The sequence below is a fragment of the Tenrec ecaudatus genome, chromosome 1, assembly GCF_050624435.1.
Source record: "Tenrec ecaudatus isolate mTenEca1 chromosome 1, mTenEca1.hap1, whole genome shotgun sequence".
Classification (NCBI taxonomy): Eukaryota; Metazoa; Chordata; class Mammalia; order Afrosoricida; family Tenrecidae; genus Tenrec; species Tenrec ecaudatus.
The window spans coordinates 100721519-100746176 of record NC_134530.1 but is presented as its reverse complement, the minus strand read 5'-3'; the positions used below and the strand labels follow the sequence as shown (position 1 = coordinate 100746176).

Here is a 24658-nt window from a genome sequence, read left to right as displayed (position 1 = left end):
TTTGACTTATGCCCATATATATGTGAAAATAAAGCAATAGAGAGTATACATGCTAACACAGATAAACTTAATTTTTATTTATGCATTTGTTAACAAAGTGAAGAGATAACCTCTGAATGGAGAAACATAGGGAAATTGATATCCAGAATATATAAATTAAGCTAGTCAATAAAAGAGAAACAAAAATTTGTTTATAATGACATTTTTATGCAACCAAGTGTTGGTTTCCAATTTTTTTTCTTCCCCCTAACTGACTTTCAATGTTTCCTAATCAATAACCCTTTCTCCCTGCAATATATCCCTGGAACCAGTCAAGAACAACAATAACAAATAGCAAAACAAACCAATTAAAAATTAGACTAAAGACATAAATAGAGATTTCATCAAAGAAGAAACACAAAGGGCCAACATCCAAAGGTTGACAAAGCCATCAGTCATTGATGTTGCATGTATGTTACATGTACAGTGACCCATATGTATACAAGACAGAACTATGGCACAGGTTTCTCAGGAATGCAAGCTTGCAGAATAGGATTATCAGTCTGTCATCCAAGATGCCTTTAGATGGGTCAGAACTGTCAACCTTCCTGCTAATAATTCAAGACTTTACTGTTTGAGCCAATAAGAAATGATCTCATTATTCATTAAGGAAAATAAAATAAAAATCAAATTAAAATATTACTTCACCTTTTGAAGATGGCGATGATGAAAAAAACAAACGAAACAAAATGTTGAAAAAGAGAAAGCCACAGGTTTGGTGAGAACAGGGACAGTTTAAAATATCATCAAGTGGTAATAGGATCCTAAAACAGTACAATCACTGCAGAAAACAGTTTTTTTTTTAAAGTTGGGGGAAAAGATATCACATGATCCAGCAATATCATTTCCAGGTGTGGTAGTTATATAATCTGTTGTCAATTCGAGAGGATTAAGAGTGAAGGGGTGGAATCTAGCCTATCAATCAGGTAATAGATTGATGACCTCATTTAGAGGCGCTAAGGAGATAAATAGATCTGAAGCTGAAGAAGTCATGTGGAGATCCCTGCCAGCACTGAGATGCATATACCGCCACTGGATCCACAAGACTTTCCACCCACTGGCCTATGATCATCCTACATTCGGCATCATTGCATGTGTTTCATAAGGCTGAAGAGGATTTTATAGATTGGTATCAGACATGTGGGCTAATATCGAACTTATTGACCTGATCTGGATTGGGCTGGGATATTTTCTCCATATTCAATTGCTCTTGTATATAAAGCTCTTTCTTATACACATATGAGTGTCTGTGAATTTGTTTCTCTAGTCTACCTGGACTAACACACCAAGCATCTACACAAAAAATTCAAAAGCAAGAGCACAGTAATATATGTGCACATGAAGATTCATGTTTACAATAACCCAAAGGTGAAAATAATGAAATGTCCACATAAACAAAATGAGATACAAACATTGGAATATTACTGTACCATAAAGGAAATGAAGTCTTCATAGATGCTACAATATATATAAACCTTGAAATCATTAAGCTGATTTAAATGTCAGTAAAAATAATAACAAATATTGAATGTCACCATATATATAAAATATTTTGAATAGACAAACATTTTGTGAGTGGTTACAGGAATTGATTGAAGGAATACAGACAGAGTTACTGCTTAGGATACATTGTAAGTCTAGAATGAAGGAAAAAATTGGAAACTCAGGAGTCCCTTAGTACTCAAAGTAACAGGTTTTTCTTCTTTAACACTTTGAAAAGGTCTTTTGGTGCATATTTTCCTACTGTAATATTTCATTTGATTTCTTTTTCTTAATAAAATATTATTGTGTTTTCAATTAAAATTTATATAGTAGATTAGGTTTTCATTTAAGGATTTTTTTTTAATTGGGTGTTCTTACATGTCTTTTAACATTCCATACATTACTTGTATCCAGCATACTTGTCTATATGTTGCCATCATCATTTTCTAAACATTTACTTTTCTATTTGAGCCTTTGATATCTGTTCCTCTTTTTCTCCCCCACCCCCTTGTGACCTTGATAAATTATATATTATTATCATTTTCATACCTTACACTGCCTGCTGTCTCCATTCACCCACATTTGTGTTGCTTGTCCCCTGGGGGCCGGGGGTGGAGGGGGCAGGTTATTCATTAATCATTGCGATTAGTTCTCGCTTCCTACCCTCCTCTCTCAACCTATACAACTTGTTCAGCAACATTGGTTACTTTTTTTTTCAATCTAAAAGAAAAGAGGGAGAGAGAACAAATTTAGACTACACCAAAAAAGAACACAAATGATAAGATGTTAAATTTGAACCTAACTATGTCTGCAATAATTCACTCTCTGTTTTCTGTCTGTAGGAAGGGCTTCTCACATGCCTGCTCAATAATCTGGTTATTCAATAGAGGCCTCTCCCTTTGGGGTCTCTGTAAGGAAATTTCAGGCTATCACTGCCATCCACAGTCTTCTGTAAGCTGCTACTGAGAATGTGCAGTGGTTACACATAGGGCTGCTAACCCCAGGGTTAGCAGTTCAAATCCATCAGTTGCTCTGCAGGTGAGGCTGTCTACTTCCATAAATAGTTACAGTCTCAGAAACAAGGGCAGCTCTACCCTGTCCTTGATCAATCAGCTTTGAATTGATGACAGTGACATTGGTTTGGAGTGAAGTAGAATTGTTTAAACATGGCTCTTCCAACTGTGTCTTTGTAACTCCCACCACATACTTGGGTCAGACCATGAACATAGGGTCTCCACAAGATGAACAAAGGTGAATTGTCAGTTTTGCATTCGTTGGGGTATGAGAGCCATCTCAGAAATGGAGAGGATTCCACCACCCTCAGGACAGTAAAGCCATCGGTGGGGCATGTGCACCACCCTTCTCTGAAATGGCAGCTGCGGCAGAGGGGCAGCAGTGAGCAGAGCAGTGGAGCCGAATGGAGACCTTGAGGTGGAGGAGAGGAGTCGCAATGAGACTGTGAGTCATCTGATGAGCTGCCCAGCCCACGAAACAAGTCAGAGGCCAAAAGACCATTTAACTGAAAGGTCAAGGACAAGAGAGAGATTACTGCTAAGTAGGCAGAGAAGAAGCATTTGAGTCAAAAATACTATCCCCTTACCATTGTATAAATTATTAGCTTTCTGAATAAACCCACATAATTATGAGTATTGTCTGTGAGTTCTCTGTGGATATTGACGTGGATGATAAAACCACAGTGGAGCCTTGAGGGAAATACCTGGTGTCCGGGTAGGGGAAGAACACTGGTGTTTGGAAGCATGTCTTCTCTCGGTGCCTTTTAGAAAGTAGCTTTAGGTTGACGTAATTTTAGATGATCCTGCTCTTTTTTGTAGCCAGAAGAGGTCATATGTAGTCCCTTGACCACTTCTTTGATGGTTTAATATCCTGAGTATTAAAATCATCCCTTGATTATTTTTATTTTAATATTTTTAAAAATTCCTTTTACATTTGCATTTTAATTTCTTTGTTTTATTATTGCCATGTGAGTTTTTAGAAGTGTTTTAATATATATCCCTTTTATATTTTTTTCCAAAAATAAAGATGTCATTTCTAGGCAATTATTGTTGCTAATACTTCTCATTCAACTACCAAATATCATTGTTTTATCAAATATAAACAATTATATTTAATATAATAGTTTACATGATAAATTTTTATATAATAAACATAAATGTTCAACATTTTTATATACAAAAGTCAATTTATAATAAAAATGAGTTTATTGATGAATATGTACTTTTTCCCTCCATCTGGTTATTTGTGTTTGTTACCACCCACTAGGTCTCGCACTCTTGGTGACCACGCGTAAATTGGAGCCCAACTAGTAATGGAGATAAAGTTCTCTCATTGGTGATATGAACTAGTTCCAATGATCATTTGCTAGTTTTTCTACCATTAATTGCAGTTTGAATCTATTTTTCACACTTTATCTGTAATTATGTTTCCAAATCCCAAAGATAATGTTGTACTTTTCCCTGTTTAGAGCAAGTTGACAATATCCCAGTCTCTACCAGAGAGATTATCAGGGAGACTTGGTGGCATAGTGGTGACACGTTGGGCTGTTACCTGCAAGGTCAGCGGTTTGAAATCACCAGCTGTTTGGTGGGAGGAAGCTTAGGGTTTCTTCTTCTGTAAAGAGTTACTGTCTCAGCAACCAACAGGGGCAATTCTGCCCTGTTCTAAAGGGTGGCTGTGAGTCAGCACCAACTCAATGGCGGTGAGTTGGGTTTTGGAGATCATCAGGATTACCACTCTGGAATCTCAAAACACTGTGATCATCATCTTTTTGAGCTAACCTTTCTGCTTTAATTTTAACTGGCCCAGTCGATCCCCCTGGAAGTTATTATTTTGACTGCGCTATTTTTTGAAGGCACCTACCAAGAAATTAAGACAAGTGTATTAACGGGAAAACATGCTGGCAGTCCTCTGCTGATAACAGAGAGATTTTAAATTATGATTTGTTTGGAATAAAACATGCATGTATAGACTGCATGCATTAGGCTGGGTTGACTAGAGAAACAAATCTAGTGACACTCAGATGGGTAAGAAAGAGCTTTAATATTGAATGATGCAGGAAACATCCACAGAACATGGAAAGAATACACACAGATACTGTACCAAAAAGAACTAGTTGACAAGCCACCATTTCGGGAAGTAGCATATGAGCAAGGATCAACAGTACCGAAGGAAGGATTTCAAGCTGTCCTAAAGACATTAGTCAAAGAAAACACAAAGGCTCCAGTAACTGATGAAATGCCAATTGAAATGTTTCAACAAGCTGCAGAGGCTCTGGAAGCACTCGCTCTTCTATGGAAGAAAAATATAGCTACTTGGTGGGTCAATTGTCAGGGCGAGGTGCCCATTCCAAAGAAAGATGACCCAACAGAGCGCTCATGTTATAGGACAATATCACTGATATCACAAGTAAAATTGGGCTGGTGGTCATCCAACAATGGGTGCAGCAATACGTTAACAGGGTGCTGCAGGAGGTCAGATTCAGAAGAGGAATCAGAATGAGGATATTATTGCTGATGGCAGATGGATCTTGACTCAAATCAGAGAATGCCAGAAAGATATTTACTTGTGTTTTATTGACTGTGTCGAGGCATTGGACTGTGTGGCTCATAACAAGTTATGAGTGACTGAGAAGAATGGGCATTCCAGAACACGTAGCAGTGCTCATTCAGAATTTGCACATGGACTAAGGTAGTTGGTCACACAAACCAAGAGGAGGCCACCTGGTTTAGAATCAGGAAAGGTGTGTGACAGGTTTATTACTCTCACCATATGCTTAGCAAGGAATCAAAGAAACTAGATTTTATGAAGAAGAAGGCAGCAGCAGGATTGAGGAAGTCTTATTAACAACTTTCAATAGGCAGATGACACAATTTTGCTAGCTGAAAATGATGAAGAACTGGAGCTGTTGCTGATGGTGATCAAGGATTGCAGCCTTCAGTATGGATTACAACTCAACATAAAGAAGACCAAAAACCTAGACCAGTAGGTAACAACGTGGTAAATAGAGAAGAGGTTGAAGCTGTCAGATTTTGTCTTGAATCCACAATCAATGTTCATAGTAGCAGCTGTTGAAAGATAAAAAAACTCATTGCATTTGGTAAATCTGCGGCACAAGACTTCTTTAGAATGTTGAAATACAAGGATGTTACTTGGAGAACTGTGATATGCCAGACCAAAGACATGGCATTTTTAATGGTTTCATGTGCATAGGAATGCTGGACATTGAACAAAGTAGACCAAAGAAGAAAGGATGCTTTTAAATTTCGGTGCTGGAGAAGAATATTGACAGTAACAGGGATTGCTAAAAGGACAAACAGATTTGTCTTGGAAGAAGTATGGCCAGGGTGTTCTTCAGAGGCATGGTTAGTGGGATTTTTTGTCTTACATTCTTTGCACATGTTGTTGGGAGAGTCCAGTTCCTGGAGCAGGACATCATATTTGATAAAGCAGAAGGGCAGTGACAAAGAGGAAGCCTTTTAAGGAGATGGATTGACTCAGTTGCTGCCGCAGTGGGCTTGAGCATAGGATGGCACAGACTGGGCAGTCTTTTGCTCTGTTGTACATACAATTACTATGGGTCAGAATTGACTAGATGGCACTTGACAACAAGAACAACACAATAAAAACAAAATGACATCAGAGTATTTGTCACAAAATGCTAAGTGAGTACATTGGATATTCTATGATATCTGTTTTGCCTTAAAAATTCTAGACTTGGCACTTGACAAAGAGCATGTGTCTGAGATCACAGGGCTACTTACGGAGAGTGCTAACCATATGGAAAACATTGTTTTGAATACGTGAATTCATGAGATTCAATAATAACTGTAAAGAGAAATTACTTGAGAATATGGTTTCATAAATAGTAACCCGCCATCATGCTGCCTCCATTCTACAGAAAAGAGGATAAAGGGAAACACTAGAAAATCAGTCAAAATTTTAAAAAGTTATTTTTCACCATCAAATACTATGTGCTCCTTCTCAAAAATTTGAAAATAACCATTATAATCCACATAAATGAGTCATTTGACAATGCCAAATTGATTTCATAATCAAAGCATTTGGAGAAACAATAATAAAACTATTAGAAATTTTATTATTGTGTGGCCATAATCCTCTTCTTTCACAAAGGAGTCAGAAATAAATATTATTAAGAGTTCCTGATAGCATCTAGATTTGCTTTTGGGGTAAATGTAAAATTATATCATCTTTAAATGATCATATGCGTATTTTATTTTTTAAATGTAATTAAAACTAATAGAAAATGCACAAGTGTAGTTAGTTCCTCAGTTACAACAGTAGAAATAAATATCATTTTGTTTGTTCCAAATCCTCATCATTTAAATTCATCACATAGAAATTGTGGAGAGGAAGTAAATATTACTTTGGCAGCAGTGTTGTCTCAAAGATAAAACTGTTTGCACTGTTTTTTTCTTTAAACCAAATGATATTCTTTTAAATATTTTGCATTAAATGTTGTATGTCAGAATGCTCACACATTATTGCATGCACCAGAAAGGGTTATATGCCAGAAAAAAAGATAAATATTTATTTCCTACCAAAATCGTAAGTCTAGGGAAACTCTAATTTGTTTAATCCTCTAAATCCAGCCTTGACCTTCTGTTCATTATTCATAATCTGTCCATGTGTACAAATTTACATCTCATGGACCAAATAACTTTCTCTTTTAATCTCCATTAAAAAATGAATTGCATGTCACTTGCATTAAATGAGGTATTAAAAATAATGTTAAAAATAATTTTAATAAAAGAGAAACTAATTAACAAGCCACTTCATGCCCACTAGTTATATCCAGAAGAAGTGAGAGGTGAATGTAGAAATTGTGCACGATGGTTAATCTTTTCTTTTAGCAAGCATCAACTTGACCTGAGATCAGGTAGCAGTCATCCACACCATTCAATTAATAAATATATCATGTTATAGTCCATAAATTAAACCTGATAAGAATCTTACCATATCATTTCAATCCCTGTGCTTAGTAAAAGCTGGAATGGAGCCCAAAGAAAGAGATCTGATATACCAACACTTTTAAATAAGAACAAAACTAAAAATTGCCACCATCAAGTCAATGCTGTCTCATAGAGACCTCCTGTGGGTCTGAGACCAAAACTGTTTAGGGAAGTAAAAAAGTCCAGCCTTTCTCCTGCTGAGCTGCTGCTGGTTTTGAACTGCCAACCATGAGGATTGCAGCTAAATTTGCAACCACCACACCACCAGAGCTCCTCTCCCAACACCTAGCTAAAATACGATAATAATTGAAGCACCTAAAAACAAAAATTCAAATTTAGTTACATCTATAAGAGAGTATGTTAACCCCCATGTTTTTGGTAGTTCAAAGGAGTCATAATTAACAGTGTTTATTATACTCAGTGTTGTACAGAATCATCAAGTGGAGTTTTTCTTAGTTTTATAAGGCTTAGTTATTCAGGATTTGAAAATCAATCAATGTAGTCTTGATACTGATAGATTAAAAAAAGAAAAACTACATATTAATTGATGAAGAAACAGCATTTGTACAAATTTAACACCTATGTATTTAGACTAAAAATGCTAAGGAACATCTACAGAAACTCTAGCTAGAATCGCTGAGAATGATGATAAACATGGAGTTCACATTTCCCCCAAAACCAGGAGCTAGCAAGGACATCCATATTTACTATTGCTATTAAATGTAGTATTTACCAGAAGTTCAAGTCTTCCTGTTACCAGCAGGAATAATGTGGAGGGAATAAAAGGTGTGTAGATTGGACATAAATAAAAAGAACTGATGGCATGAGGGTTGGTGTAGGAAATTTCAAGAGATATACAAAAATTTTCTAGAAGGGAGTTGAGTCAGGAATATATTGTAAAAATGTTTATTGATTTTCTTATAACAGAAAGACATGCAAACAGATATTAAGTACAACCAAGTCTTACTTACCCACATAGCTAAATTCCAAAAATCAGGCCATTATGCCAAGCAGAGGGGTTTTTGTTTTCTTTTTTCAGATTATTCGTTTGTCTGTTTTTCTCCCTGTAGAAAATATGATCATAGGAATAATAATAATACATAAAATGTATCGATGTGTTCATCATTGTTATGAGTCAAGTTACAGATTATGCATCTGTAGAGCAGACGGCTTAGAGGACACAAAGGTAGATAAAGCTGGGTATTATGACTGGATAGCCCGCAGCTAATGACTTCATTTTCCTCCTGTGCGGCTGAGAGCTTAACCTTCATAGTGGAGTTGCCTCCTGGGCTCCGTTCCCAACTCCGTGAGTCTTGTGTTCACGACCCAGGACACGTGCCTTGCTTGACTGGTGCGTCACCATGCCTCTGGGTTTCCTGTCAGGTGGCTTTACCTAGGCAGAGGTTCCAGCCCAGTTCACTCACTTTGGGAGTCATATCATTGGCAGCATTTTCCCCAGGCTCATTCTCCAGGGCCCATTTTGCCTCACTCTCTCTCTACCCCACAGCAAGGTTGAGCTGAAGGGCGTCAGGCTGCGTAGGAACTGGAAACATACAATGGGCACCCTCTGGCTCAGTTCTCGCTGTGTCTACCTACGACCTGTGGCAGGGAGTAGGCAGGTTCCTAAGTAGCAGTTCGCTCCGGCACCCCTGCCAACAGATGGGAGCACAGGGCACAAGACAGAGTGGCCTAAATTCCTAGGGGCTGGTCTCTCCTTTTGTGTCTTTGAAAACTTGCATTTTTATTTATGTCAATCTTTTCCACCGAGATTTCAATCCAGCTCATCAAGGGTCTCCCTTGTCCTCCCCAGACCTCTACTTCACCAAGCATGATGACCTCCTTCACTCTTTCCTGATGACATATCCAAAGCAAGTGATTTAAACAATAGTCTCTCTCAGATATCCCCCTAGTGGTATAGTGGTTACGAAACAGGTTGCTACCCACAAGATTGGCAGTTTGAAACTACCAGCTGCTCCTTGGCAAAAAGATGAGGCTTCTCAGTCCTGTGAAGAGTTCTTCTCTGAGACCCGCAGTGGAAGTTCTACCCTATCATTTACTAAGCAAGACAGAGTAATCAATGCATTAACGACTAGCTGGCATGAAGTAGCAGTATTAAAGTACCACTAGAACTCCTCCAGACAGCCATCCTTGAGAATATTGTCAAGAGAAACCAGTCTCTAAAGAAGAACATCATGCTTGGTAAAGTAGAGGGGCAAAGAGAAAGAGAAAAGCAATATAAATAAATTGTGATGGATAGACACAGTGCTGCAAAAATAGGCTTAAGCATAAAAACAATCGTAAGGATGGTACAGAACCAGGCAGTGCTTCATTCTGTTGTTCAAAGGGTCACCATGTGTCGGAAGCAACTCAACTCAGTGACACCTAACAACCAAACTAAACTCACTGCCACTAGACAAAGTCATGGCAACCCTATGTGACAGGGCATCCAAGACCATAACTGCATATCAGTGTATATTAAACTGTAATTCGTGTATTTATATTAATATACCCATACTCTATATCGTGATATAAATATATACATTAATATTTTGAGTTAATATTGTCACTTTTATCCTATATAAGCCCAAAACCAAACTCAGAAACAATCCTGAAAACATTGGGTACTGAAGTAGTTCTATGGAAACAAAACCCTAACGACAGTTTTTTCCAAATTAGCAACGAGGATGCTGTCAACCCACGGGGTGAAGTAGCAATTTTAGAAGGGTTGGTGGTTCAAACTGCTGATCTTGTCCTGAGTAGCCTGACTTGTAGTCCACCGTGACCCTAGACCAAGTATTGGTGAGGAGGGAACCTCTGCATGGTTTTGTGTTGGATGCTTTTCTGCAATTTTGTCAGAATTGGGGGTATAAAGAAGCTAGTGGGTTATTCCTCCTTAACCTTGTGAAAGTGGTTAAGGAAAAGGGGTTCAGCGGTTCAGAGTCACAGGTCAAGGACCACATAAAAGACCTCAAAGTTTCCACATAGGCCCTTAAAGATCCTTATTTCTTTTAGTAACAGTAATGATATTGCTAGAAACCAAAGTTTTATCTTATTGTAAGAGTGGCTGGATTTAACAGGTGGCTAAATTACCTGCACTGAATGGGGTCCAATATAAAATGGAAAGAATACATTGGGAAGGAATGGGATCCGGAAATTTAGGATAAGTATATGTGGGTTGATAATCAGGAGTTTCAGGACATTGAGTCCACAAATTCCATTGAATCACTTTGCCAACCGAGTCAGATCGAATCCTATGAAAACTGATGCACTTGATAAGTCATTGTCTGAGATTACCACGTGGGGAGTGCTTAGTGAATGCCACCACCTGAGATATTGCTGGGTGCTCTCAGGAAATATGTCCACCATCCTTTATTGTTTCTAGGCCGAATACTAGATTTTAACCTCAGTAAGTCTGAAAAGTTGAATTAAAAATTGTGACCCAGAAAGAGGGACATGACATTCCCAAAGAACTGTTTGATTTTCCCAACATGTACGAATACAAGCCTGGACTATATGCGTGGGAATGTCTATTAAAGATCTAGGAAAAACTGGCAGGCCTGCAAGGCCCTCATCGCTGCTCACTACAGTGGGGCTCAGATCCGCGTGCTTTCCACATCACCCCAATTCCGCTTCGCCCAAACCAACTGCATCCCCGAATTTCTCCGCATATTCCCTGCTGGCAAGGTGCCAGTGTTGAAGGTGATGACGGATTCTGTGTTTGAGAGCAATGCAATTGCCTACTGTGTGAGCCATGAGGGGCTACCGAGAAGCACCCTAGAGGCAGCAGCTGGGGTAGTGCAGTGGGTGAGCTTCGTGGAAAGCAACATAGTCCCCCCAGCCAGTCCCTGGGTGTTCCCCACCTTGGGCATCATGCATCACAACAAGCAGGCCGCCTAGAACGCCAAGGAGGAGGTGCAGCGAATCCTGGGTCTGCTGTGCTGCTGTTTTAAACCAGGACTTTCCTGGGGGGTGACCGAGTGACCCTGGCTGACATCACAGCCGTCTGCACCCTCTTATCCTAGAGCCTTCTCACCGCCAGGCCTTTGTTCCTCACCTGTATTCACCAGCCCCAGTGTCAGATCTTCTTTGGGGATGTGCAGCTCAGTGAGAAGATGGTGCAGTTAGATGCTAAAAAGTTTACTGAGATCCAGCGTAAAAAGGACACCCCTCAGAAGGAGAAGGCGCCCCTGGAGGAGCAGCAGAAGGCCAAGGCAGAGCGGAAAGAAGAGAAGGCCGCGGCTCCTGCCCCTGAGGAGGAGATGGACGAATGCGAACAGGCGCTGGCCGCCGAGCTCAAGGCCAAGGACCCCTTTGCTCACCTGCCCAAGAGTTTCTTCGTGCTGGATGAGTTTGTACTCCAAGGCGGACACCGTCTCGGTGGCGCGGGCGTACTTCTGGGGCACATGGATAAGGAAGGATGGTCCTTGTGGTATGCTGGGTACCGCTTCCCCAGGAGCTGAGCCAGACACTCGTGAGCTGCAACCTCATCCCTGGGATGTTCCAGTGACTGGACAAGCTGCGGAAGAATGCCTTCGCCTGCGTTAGCTTCTCCGGAACCAAGAAGAGCCCCCACATTTTGGAGGTTTAGGCCATCAGAAGCCAAGAGCGTGTCTTTCTGCTGAGTCCAGATTGGCAGGTGGACTTTGAGCCATACACATGGGGGACCCTGGATCCTGGCAGTGAGGAGACACAGCCGCTGGTCCGAGAGTGCTTCTCCTGGGAGGGGGCCTTCCAGCACGTGGCACAGCCTTCAACCAGGGCAAGATCTTCAAGCGAACGGCCTGCCGGAGGCCCGCCGACTGTACCTGCCCTGTTGGGGAGTTGGATGGTGGTGGTGGTGGAGGGGGGTGGGGGTGGGGGTCTTTAAAGGAAGCTGAGCAGTAGGGGGGGGAAAGGTGTAGGATAATAGTACAAGGAGCATAAACTTTGACCAGTCTGAACTTATTGATATAGGCTCATTGCCTACAGATTCAGTACTTCAGTTTTAGAGGCTAGGAAAGAATCAAAGAGTTCATTTACTTGATTCACTGAAACCTGGATTTCAGAGTGACTTACAATAACTCACATAGAAATCTTTTAATTATTTCTTGAAGTACTTGATAAACTTCCTAGGAACACTGGAGAAGAAGATATCCAAAAAGGTAGGGAAATTGGCATGTTGTTATTATTTTGGGTGCTGTTTAGTTCAGACTTATAGACACCTTATGTACATTAGAATGAAACACTACTTCATCCTATGACATCCTCATCATAGTTGTTATGCTCTGTTTTATGGCGTTTTTCTGTTGTTTGATTCTATCATAACATCCACAAAGAAACCACTTCTGTATGAAAAACTGGGGAGTGAGTTGTGTAACTATCAGCCTTGAGTGGATTTATTAGGATAGATCCATGGACCCACACTTGAAGGAGCCACAGCAGCTTGAAATAACTTTGTCAAGGGAGGCCCAGCATACTAGAAGACAGTTGTGATTGCTATTTTATGTAAGTCATATTTGAGAGTGGGAATTGTTCTAATGAATTAAGATATCTAACTACAATGAGATTGATTTGGCCCCACAGGAGTAGGGGCCATACAGCAGCACTTCACACAAACAAAGCATGGTTCTTAATAGCAGAGTCAACGTAGAAATCAGAAAAATCTGACATAGGAATTTAGGGCCTTCACCATGGAAACGAGGTGTCCCCACCTATTAAATGGAGGAGAAGTCTAATAAACCTAGGTCATATGAATGGCAATCACCAGAATGAATCACCAGAATGGAATCACAATCCATCAATCAATTCTGTGACTTGAGCCAGTTGACAGACCTGCAATCCCTCACATGAAAGGAAGGCCCGGTCACCTGGAACAGAAACAAAAAAATTACTGCCATGATTTGCTTCTGACTCATAGTGACCCTTGAGAAAGGACTCACCAAAAATGTATACTAGCTTCTTCTCAGTCTCCTACAAAGGGGCCTAGGTGTTTTAAAACAGTGACTGTTCACTGGGGAGAATGAATTGCACAGTCTTTGGGGGAATTACTGGACATTGGTTCTGAATTGACTGTAATTGCAAGAGTTCAAAAATATCACTGTACCTGAGTTATTAAGGGCTTCTTAGTTCAGGTATCTCTCACACTTGGTCCTGTGGATCCCTCTCATGTATAACAAGCGCTATTGTGGTTGGAAAAGCCATCAGATCTGCCTCTACATAGGAGAAAAGGAAATCAAAACCAATCCTCAAAATGTGGTTGACACTTGGGCCGCCATTCAAGGCTTGAAGGATGCAGAGGTATTTCCACCATATCACCATTTCACTCACCCTTTAGTCTGTGCTAAAGACAGATGCATGTTAGAGAGTGATCGTGGATTATTATAAACTGAAAACTAAATAAACAAATAAACAAAAGCTCATGGTCATCATGCTGAGTCACTTGTAGTGACTCTCAAACACAGAGTAGAACCGTGGGTTTCCAAGACGGTTAGGTCTTTCCACTGTGGAATGGCTGGTGGTTTGAAACTGCTGACCTTGTGCATAGCACTCCAACTAGTAACCACTATGCCACTAAGGCTCTATCTAAAACTTAACCATGGGGTAACTCCAATTGCAATTTCTGTTTATATATAGCTTCACTTCTGGAGGAAATGACTGCTTCTCCTGCTACCGCAGACCTAGCTACTGATCGAACCAACACCTTTTAGTGAATTTCAGTTAGAATGATCACCAGAAGCATTTTGTCTTCAGCTTGCAAAGGCAACAATCCACCTTTATTATCCTACCTAAAAGGTATATTAACTCTCCCACACCATCTCATAATTAACCTGCAGGGACTGGCAAAGAACAAAACAGCTGTTTTGAAAGAAGTAAGCACCTTAGAATCTAGGATGGGAAATTACGGCTCAATTACTTTGGACATGTTATTAAGGGAGACCAGTCTCTGGAAAAGGACATACTTGGTTAAGTTCAAGGGCAGCAAAAAGGAGAAAGATCCTGGGAGCATGGGTTGACAGAGTGGCTGCAATGATAAGCTCAAGCGTTAAGATGATTGTTTCATTCTTTTGCCCACAGGGGCGCTGTGAGTGGGAACCTACTCAAGGGCGCCTAATACCAGCAGCAACTTTATCCTTTCACAGCAGTTGATAGGAGTAGCAAGATAGCGTCCAGTAATAGCTTTCAGGTCCTGAAGACGGACGGATTGGTGCATAATTAGCTCATTAAACTGACTCTTAAAATGACTCTGTCCATGCATTTAGTCTATCATTACTCGCCTTTCTTCTGGATAGAGCAAGATAAATAGTTACACCATAGAAGGCTACCCATGAGCTTTGAAGATGGTAGCGGCTACTCACCAAAGTAGGATAGAGTGTATTTTCTTGTGGGCTTTATTATGCCAATTACTATCAGTGTTATAATCATGCTTTAAATTGTATATTTTCACACTCCTGTGTTTTGAAAGTTTGTGAGTAATAAGCATCCATTTACATTAAAAATAAATTCTATTCATAGTGGCTTCCTAGATTTGCACAACATGATATGTAACACATTTCTATGTCAATTATAATAACTCAAAAATAATTGAGTTATGATCAGTGAAATATGGCCCTTCTAACCATGGTATTTTATTAATTATGGTTCTGAACCTGACTACACACTTTGTTTCTTTGTTGTTTTTTGGTAGATGCCATCGAATCAGCTCCGACCTGTAGCTACTCTATGCCACAATAGATCGAAATACTGCAAGGCCCTGTGCCATCCTCACAATATTTCCCACTTTAAGGCCATTTTTGTAGCCACTGTGTTAATCCATCTCATCAAGGGTCTCCTTCTTTTCGCCACCCCTCCGCTTTACCAAACACTGTTTTTCTCCGGGGACTGGTTCCTTCTGATGACACGTCCAAACAATGTAAGATGAGGTCCTGCTGTCCTGGCCTCCAGAAGAGCTCTGGGCTTCCTGCTTCCAATACGGGTCAGCTTGTCCTTTTAGTATCCCATGGTACTTTCAATGATCTTCTCCAGCACCACAACTCAAGTGGATTTTCCTTATTCCACGTAAAACTTTCACATGCATCTGAGGCAATTACAAATACCAAAGCTTGGGTCAGGCACACTTTAGTCCTCCAACTAGCATTCTTGCTCTTCAGTATTTCTTAAATAGTGTTCTGTCACTTACGTGAAGGGTGCAGGAAGCATCAAGATAAGATGGAAAGTATACACAGCGTCACTGTACCAGAAAGATCTAGACAGTCCATCATTTCACGAGGTAGCAAGTCAGCAAGAACCAGTGGTGCTGAAGGAAGGAGCCCTGTTGGGAGTATCATTGCCACTCTTTGAAGAATAGGCAGATTGACGTTCTTATCCCAAAGAAGTTTTTCATCTAACTGCACTTTGATTCAAAAGGTCCCAAACTGACATTTTCTTTTACCTTTTAAAAGGTGGCTTACATAAGCTCCCTGAGCCAACCCACTCCAATGAATGCAAGCCATGTTTAGGCAAAAACAAGGCTTCAGGATTTGATGGAAGATCCATTGAAATGTTTCAGAAAGCCAAAGAAGCACCGGAAGCACTCACTCGTCTATGCCAGGAGTTTGGCAAAGACCTGCCCAACTGACTGGGAGAGATCCATATATGTGCCCATTCCATGGAAAGAATACTCAAACTATAGAGCAATACCATTGATATGGCACACAAGTAAAATTTTCCTTAAGCTCATACAACGGTTGCAGCAATACATTGACAGTGAACTGCCAGATGTTCAGGGTGAATTCAGAACAGGATGTGGAACAAAGGATATCACTGCTGATATCAGACAGATCTTGGCTGAGAGCAAAAAAATACCAGAAATATGTTTACTTGTGTTCCATCGACTGTAAAAGAGCATTTGACTGTGTGGGCTATAATAAGCCGTGGGTAACCTTGACTCAGAATTCTGGAACACGTCCTTGTGCTCATTCAGAACTTACTCATGGGTCAAGAGGTTTTTGTATGAGCAGAACAAGGGAATACTGCATTTTTAAAATCAGGAAAGATGTGCTTCAGAGTTGTATCCTCTCACCATACTTGTTCAATCTGTCTGTTGAGCAAATCATCAGAGAAGCTGGATTATATGTAGAAAAAAGTGGCATCAAGACAGGCGGAAGGCTTTATAACAACCCGCGGTATGCCGGCGGCACAGCCTTGCTGGAAGCACTTGCTAACGAAGATTCAGGAGTGCAGCCTTCAGAATGGATTACGACTCAATGTAAGGAAAACCAAAATCTTCACAACTGGACCAATAGGTAACATCATGATCAATGGAGAAAGGGTTAAAGTTGTCAAGGATTTTATCGTACTTGTATCCACAATCTATGCTTATGAAAGCAGCTGACAAGATATAAAAAAGATATATTGCATTAGGTAAATCTGATACACAAGAAATCTTTAGTGTATTAAAGGGCAAGGATACTACTTTGAGGCTTAAGATGCTCTTGACCCAAGCCATGGTATTCTCCGTTGCATCCTATGCATGGTAAAGCTGTTCTCCTCAACGGTCCACTTTAGTAGAACTACTGCATTTGGTTCATGGGGGAGATCTTTGATTTTACCTTGGAGGAGGGTAGGTTGTAAGGTAAGACACCATCTTTTTTCAGAGAATAAATTCTGGTTCTAGTGCACATTGCCTTCTGGAGATCCAGAGCACAGGAATTTTAGTTAATGTATTTAAGGGAGGAGAGTGGGGCAGGAGATGGAGTAAAGTAGCATCTTGGAAGAGTCAGACATTTGAGACATCTCCATTTTCCAACGTTGTTCGACTATTGTTACTAGGTGTCAGTGGGTTCTGACACACAGCGACCCTGTGCACAACAGAACAAAACTGAGACGATCCTGCACCATCCTCACAATCGTTTCTATACCCAAGCCCATTGTTGAATCACGGAGTCAGTCCAACTCTTCCAGGTTTTAGCAGAGCCGCTAGGCCAAGAACAGACAACGAGAAAGAGCTTGGCTTCCCACGTTAGAGAAAGAAGCCATTGAAAACTCTATGCATGGTTTGGAAACACTTCAGACACATTGTCCTTTGGACCAGTCTGATTTTCATTCTTACAGAAGAAATTATTACTACTATGATAATAGGAAAAAAATAACGAACAAGTTGTGGTAGGGTTTTTAAATATACTAGGTAAACATCTCTGTAATCAGAGTAAGGTTTTACATTACTGATACTACAATTAAAATAATAACCATGTTGCTTATTTTTAATAGTTACATTTGATGTTCCTAAAATCTCTTTGCCTGTAGATCAGGAATATCTTAAATAAATAAAGATGGATTTATGTATTAGTTTTAAGAACTCATGCAAATACAGAGTTTAATGTAGTTAAATTTGTACTCATGATCTTATGTGAAAAAGTCCAGAATTAAAAAAATAATTTCCTCCTACATTTGTCATATGATGTCTCTTTCTGACTAAGAATGTGATGAAAATTTCAGGGATATTCTATGGGAATGGTTTGAAGATATTTGAAAGAAGTGAAGGTATTTAAAATTATATTCCACACATGCCTTTTCCCACCTGTACATTCTTTTTATTCTCCAAACTAGTGATTCAAATAATGTTAAATAAAAGGTGATTGGATGAAGGTGTATGAGCATATCATTTTTAAGTAGGATGATTCAATTGGTAAGACACATTACTTCAATATGGGGCGAGCAGAACAAGGAGGTCCTGAGGGAGTATAAAGGATGGACTTTGGAGCCAGGATGTGGCACCCCATCAGACTCGTCCGGAAAACACTCCTAAAGTTCAACAAACAGACCTTGAACTACTAACTAGTTGTTGTTGTTTTTTTTTTGGGGGGGGGGTGTCTTTCTTTTTTCTTTTCTTTAAAATGTTGTATGTCAGTGGCTTTTTTGTTTGTCAGCGTGTCAGTGTTGCTGCCGTCGATGCCATGTTCCTATGTGCCACTTGGATGCTGTCAAAGCCATCGCATTTTTATGCACATATTACTATATCTGCAGGTCCACCTAGATATGATAGGCTGGACAAACTATGTGAGGAGAAAATAACAGGACCAACGGTTCCGGAGGGAAATGAGAGTGTGGGAGGTAGGGAAAGGAAGGAGGTGTTGGCCAACCCAGGGACAAGGGAACAACGAGTGGTTCAAAACCAGTGGAGGGAGGGGATGGGAGGACTGGTAGGGAGTGACCAAGGGCAAGGTAACTGAGAGGAATTACTGAAACCAGAATGAAGGCTGAACATGGTAGTGGGACAGGAGGAAAGCATAGGGGAATAGAGGAAAGGAGTAGGAGGCAAAGGGCATACATAGAAGCCTAAATACAGACATGCACATATGTAAATATATTTATGATTATGGGGGAACTACACTTATGTGCATATATTTATAGGTTCAGTAGTAGGGTAGCAGGTGGACATTGGGCCTCCTTGCGCACACTCCCTCAATACAAGAGCACCTTACTCAGCTAAATGGTCATTCCATGATACCCACCTTCCCGACATGATCGCTGAAGACAGACATGTGCATAAGCAAACATGGTGAAGAAAGCTGATGGTGCTCAGCTATCAAAAAGATATAGCACCTGGGGTCTTAAAGACTTGAAGACAAACAAGCTGCCATCTAGCTCGGAAGAAACAAAGCCCACAGAGAAGAAGCACACAGCCTCAGTGAACACTAGGTGTTGAAGGGATCAGGTAGCAGACACCAAAGAACAAAAACCATCATTGTGTGATCACCTTCCCCACATAAACGCTGAAAACGAATGTGTACATAAGTAAGTATGGTGAAGAAGGCTGATGGTGCCTGGCTATAGAGAGCTATAGTGTCTGGGGACTTAAAGGCTTGAAAGTAAACAAGCAGCTATCTAGCCCAGAAGCAACAAAGCCCACATGGAAGCAGCACACCAACATGTGTGATCATGAAGGGCCAAGGGGAACTGGTTTCAAGCAACAATCATGAATGAGGGGAGTGCATGATGGGGGCCCAAAGCCTATCTGTAGACAACTGGACATCCCTTGCTGAGGGGTACTGGGGAGGAGATGAGTCACTCAGGGTTCAGTGTAGCAACAATGAAACTCAAAAACTTCTTCTAGTTTTTAAATGCTTCCTTCCCTCTCCTCCCCCCCAGCAATTATCATGATCCCAATTCTACCTTGCAAACCTGGTTAGATCAGAGGATGCACAGTGGTACAGTTGGGATCTGGAAACACAGGGAATCTAGGACATATGAACCTCTCAGGACCAACATTGAGAGTGGCGATACCAGGATGGAAGAGGGGTAGAAAGGGGAAACCTATCTCGGGGATCCATATATAACCTCCTCTCTGGGGGATGGGCAACAGGAAAGTGGGTGAAGGGAGAAGTCAGGCAGTGTAAGATAAGAAAAAATAATAATTTATCAATTATTAAGGGTTCATGAGAGAGGGGAAAGCAGGCAGGGAGGGGAAAGAAAAAAAGGAAAATGAGCTGATTCCAGTAACCCAAGTGGAAGGTGAATTTTGAGAATGATGAGGGCAACGAATGTATACGGTGCTTTACTCAATTGATGTATGTATGGATTGTGATAAGAGTTGTATGAGCCCCAAATAAAATGATTTATAAAAATTTAAAAAACAGCCATTTGTGAGTAGCATTGCTAATATGGGAAGAATAGACAGATTTAAGTTATTATGCAAAACAAGTTGCTCATCCAACTTTACTTTTATGCAAAAGCCCCAAACTGTTTTCTTTTACCATTTAAAATGTGGCTTACATAAGCTCCCTGATCCACGCCAGCCCAAGTTTCAATAACTTTTAAAATGGAACTATCGGCATTTAAAGTCCAACAACATAGAAAGATTATTTCCTGTTCCAGAATCGCGTTGCTATCTGAACGAGTCCACCATAGTTCACAGAGATATCATTCATTCACAGATGCAATGCTACGGTCAGCAGCCACATTCAGTACATTCATTCTGGATGCAATCCACGTTCAGCGCATCCTACGCCACTCAATACATAGCAGCGAAATGGAGAGATAGAATTGATTAGGCAGATAAATAATTTTTTTGCTGTAGAATTCGAATAGAGGGCCTTTTTGTTCTCACCACAAATGTGCTTTATTATTTTATTTGAAAAGTCACAAAATGGCATATAGTGTTAGAAGTATAATCTGCAATGTAGTGTTCTCACCCCCAGTTCTCACCGCTCCCTTAACACAACTGGCGGGAGAGTTACTGCTGCTACTGAACATACTCTAATATACAGGACAGAACTCACAACAAAAAAAATTTACTGGCTCAAAATTTCACAAGTGCAAAATATTCATTTTATCCCATATGGAACTTTCTTATCTCCGTAGTTCTCATGAAGACCAGCAAATCATCACGATTGGTTAGTTTAGTTGGCCAGATGCTCCCAGAAGTATTAAAGCAGCTTAATGCAAGTAGAGAATCAATTATGGGCCACGTTAGAGAGCTATTATTCATATGTCCTGTTTATAAGGGCTCCCTGACCTACTCTTTCAAGAATTACAAAGTGTTCTCATTAGTTCTTTCTATTAGGTCTTGGGACCCGACTTGCCTAAAATTTCTCATGGCCAGACAGGATTAGTGTGAAAGATGAAGCTGAATTGACTACTCGCTCTCTATCAAAGAGCAAATGTGAATTTATAGTCTATTTTTCCTATAATAAAAATCTCATTTATCCTGCTGAATAAAAACCAAGATCATTAAAATAAGGACATTCAAGAAATTTACTTATAACCTTACTCTTTCCAGCACCCAAACAATTAAAAATACAGGCCATAGGGCATGAAAGACACAAGTACAAATCAATCTAGATAATGGCATAATTAGCTATCACAAACCGCTGTCACATTTCTCCTTTCAAATGAACTCCATATTAGTTATCATATTTCTTCAAAAAGCATGCCTTAAAAAGACAAGAGCTCCATGATTACAAAGGAAGTAGTTATTTACCCCAACGTCAATTCATGAAGCGTTAGACCAAGGAAGTATTCTGCTATTACTGTGCTAACCACCAAGAAAAGTTCAACATAATGCTGCTTGCTCTTCTTGTGCTTAATACAATTCTACGAAGAAGCTATACACTCCTGGAGATGGGGAGTTGTCTTTCCTGGACTTCCCTTTGTTCTTGGTTTCCCTCAACAGGAGCCTAGACTGTCAGGATTTGAGCCTGTTTGGTGGTGGGAGTGGGAAGGGGGGGAGTCTACAATCTCAAAAGCAAATACAGAAAACTTAGCAGTATCTTCCCAATTACAGTCTTTAGAAAGGTTGAGAGGAAAAGAAAGTCATATTAAACAGAAAGCAATCATTTTTATTTTCTCCTGAGAAGGTCGTCAGGAGGCCTCATGGCTTAGCGCGTTCTGCTGCTAAAGGAAAAGTCAACAGTTCAAAGCCATCAGCTGCGCTGGGGAAAGAAAGAGGAGGTTTACTACTCCTGCACAGAGTTACAGTCTTAGAAACCAATGTGGGGCATTCTACCTTTGCCCTTTGAGGTCACTGTCAGTTAGAATGGACTCTATGGAAGGGAGAGTGCGAAGGTTCACAGAAATGAACCTGGTAAGCTGGGCTCGTCTGCTTGATTTTCTTGCCATGTCTTTAAACACTAGTGATCTGCAAATCCACTCTTATGGTCCATGGATCTCTAAAACTAGGTTTAGTTAATGCTTTCTTTGGAGAGGTTCTCTGACACCCAAGTGTTTTGTGTCAGTGAATAGAGATTGAAATAAAGACTGGAAAGGAAGAAAAGAGAAAAGAAGCTCTTGGACTTAAAATAGTGCTTTAAGACGCTGTGCAGAGACCTGAGGGATTACTGTACATATTAAAGCTGCTGCTAGCGCCGCCTAATCTTGGTCACAGGGATCCGCCTCCCCGTGCCCTAGTCCCCCTGTAGCTACTGAAGATGTCAGAGCTCCTCCAAACAACAATTAGGAAGGAATGCTTTCCTCAGGTGGTACTAGACAACTCTGGTACCCTGTCTGCATAACACAGCACCAAACTGAGCCATGAGCCCAGAAGCTCTGCGCTCTACTTCAATGGTATCCAGATCCTCCCTAGGAAAAATACTAACCACCACTGAATATGTTTGCCCATGTTGCTGGCAGGACAATTCTCCTCCTCCAATTTGCCCTGGATAATTGTAAGTGTTATCTATCACTGTGCCACACAAGAAAGAAAAAAGCAGTTAACAAGATGACAGCGTTACCTAGGTATGTGGCGTCAATATTCGCGAGAGTCTGTCATTTGACAATTATTTCCCTAGCATACCAGACGGTAAAGAAAATGTTTTCACTCATCCGCAAATGACTAACATTTTATTGATGTTTCAAAATGCGGTTGAATACTATTGCACTCTCGATTTCCGAGTCGTTTTTGAGAGTTAACCCTGAATACTAATAGCATGGGCAACTCCTGCTGCAAGCATCTCCCTTCATTGCAAAGCTTCCGGTGTCTGTTCAGCAGGGAGGTGTTCCTTTTAGGGGCACTTCTATCAGTCGGTCTGGGTGGTCCCAGGTGAGGGGAGTCCTTCAGTTTCCACATACATCCTCTTGCACCATGATATAAAATCTCAGCGAGCACCGCTATCACCAAGCACAAGGACTCCCTGGCTCCCCTGCCACGAGCTCAGCCTGGGGAGGCAGCCGGCTGCTGACCCCTGCAGAGATGATTGCTTCAGTGCGCTTTGCCCGTGCACCCTCTTACTGTTAATGAAGGAGAGTTCGGGATGGCGGGGGGGGGGGGGGGTTGCTTTATTTGTTTCCGCCGGGGGAAGAAGGTTTGGGGTCAGGGATATCAAATCTTTGAAGACTGCTAAAGGGGACTAAGGGTGGAGAGATGGAAAAATTGGAGGAGGAAGGGGCTTATTTTTCAATGATTTTTTTTTTCTCCCTCGCTTCCCCGCTGCTTTCAAACTCCTCACTGAACCAAGATTGATTCGTGTAACTGCTATTGACTGCAGCCGGGTTTTCGCATTGATCTGCAAATGGCCCGGAATAGCGAAGGGATCGCAAATCTGGCAATGAGTTCAAAAGGAAAGAAAAAATAACAACAACAAGACCAGGGAGGGGACAGCCTCTTGCCAAGCCCCCAGCTCGGCTTCAGGACTCCGCCGTCCGGTGAGCGAGCGGCGGCGCAGGACCTCCGCGTGGGAAACAAGGAAGCCCGCCCACGCTGCCTAGGAGTTGGTGGAAAAACAGAATCACCCCCGAAAACCAGCAAATCCTATACTTGAGCCCATCCTTACTTTGATCACTCCAAACGATAGGCACACGCGGGTTAAACTGCCTCTTACATAACAGGACTGCCTGGCGCTACACAATTAAAACCCTTGATTGCGGCGTCTTCCCGACTCGATCGCTGAACGACCCGCCCCACCCTCCCGCGCAGCGCGCCTGCGTGCAGCGCGCGCACAGAGCCCTGCGCGCGCCCCCGGCGGGTGCCCAGTCGCGCGCACGCATCCGCGCGGGCACAGTCCCACGCCACACTCCTGCGCGCCTACGCTCCCCACACACACGTATATACACTGCACACGAGCACAGACGCTCCCTAAAAACCCCAAAGCGTTCCCTGCAAACAAAACAAAAGCGAACACAAACAACTTCGTGGCTGCAGCGAGCCCTGGGGAGGAGGGACAGCCTCCGAGCCCTAAGGACTGACCAGCAGCCTTGCCAGCTGCTCTGCCGCAAAGCCTGGCGTGCAATCCGGCCTCCTTTCCACTCCCCACCGTATCCCCGAAAAGGAGTACCGGAGGACCAGTTGGCCGCTTGTCAACTGAAGCCTGTCAGTCCCTGCGAGGCATACAAAGTCCCGTTCGGATCGGCAGCGTCATGATGGCGCCCACCACAACTTGGAGGACTTTAAACTTACGTGCCCGGCGGAGAGGTAAAACTCACCCGCCGGAAAGCAAAAGTACCCCTGCGCCCTCCTTATCCCAGCCCTGACTCCGAGACTATTCTTGCCAAGCATCACACCAGTGCGTACGAGCCACAGAAAGCGTTCACTCAGGGAGCCATCGCTCTTCCCCCTCAGTCTGCACAATTATGATCGACCTCCTCCTGTTTGGGGGTGTTTTTTTTTTCTTTAAGTTTTTCATCCCTTCTCTCTTTCAAACACCGCCCCCCCCCTCCCCGTGCGCCCCCACCAACCCTTCCTTCTTTGCTCCATCCCTAGT

At 41.5% G+C, this 24658-nt stretch overlaps 1 pseudogene; it reads left to right on the top strand.

Annotated features, from left to right (window-relative positions):
• LOC142431908 (elongation factor 1-gamma-like) overlaps positions 1-24318 on the top strand; it is a 69077-nt pseudogene extending 44759 nt beyond the window's left edge.
• Positions 24319-24658: the final 340 nt, after the last annotated feature.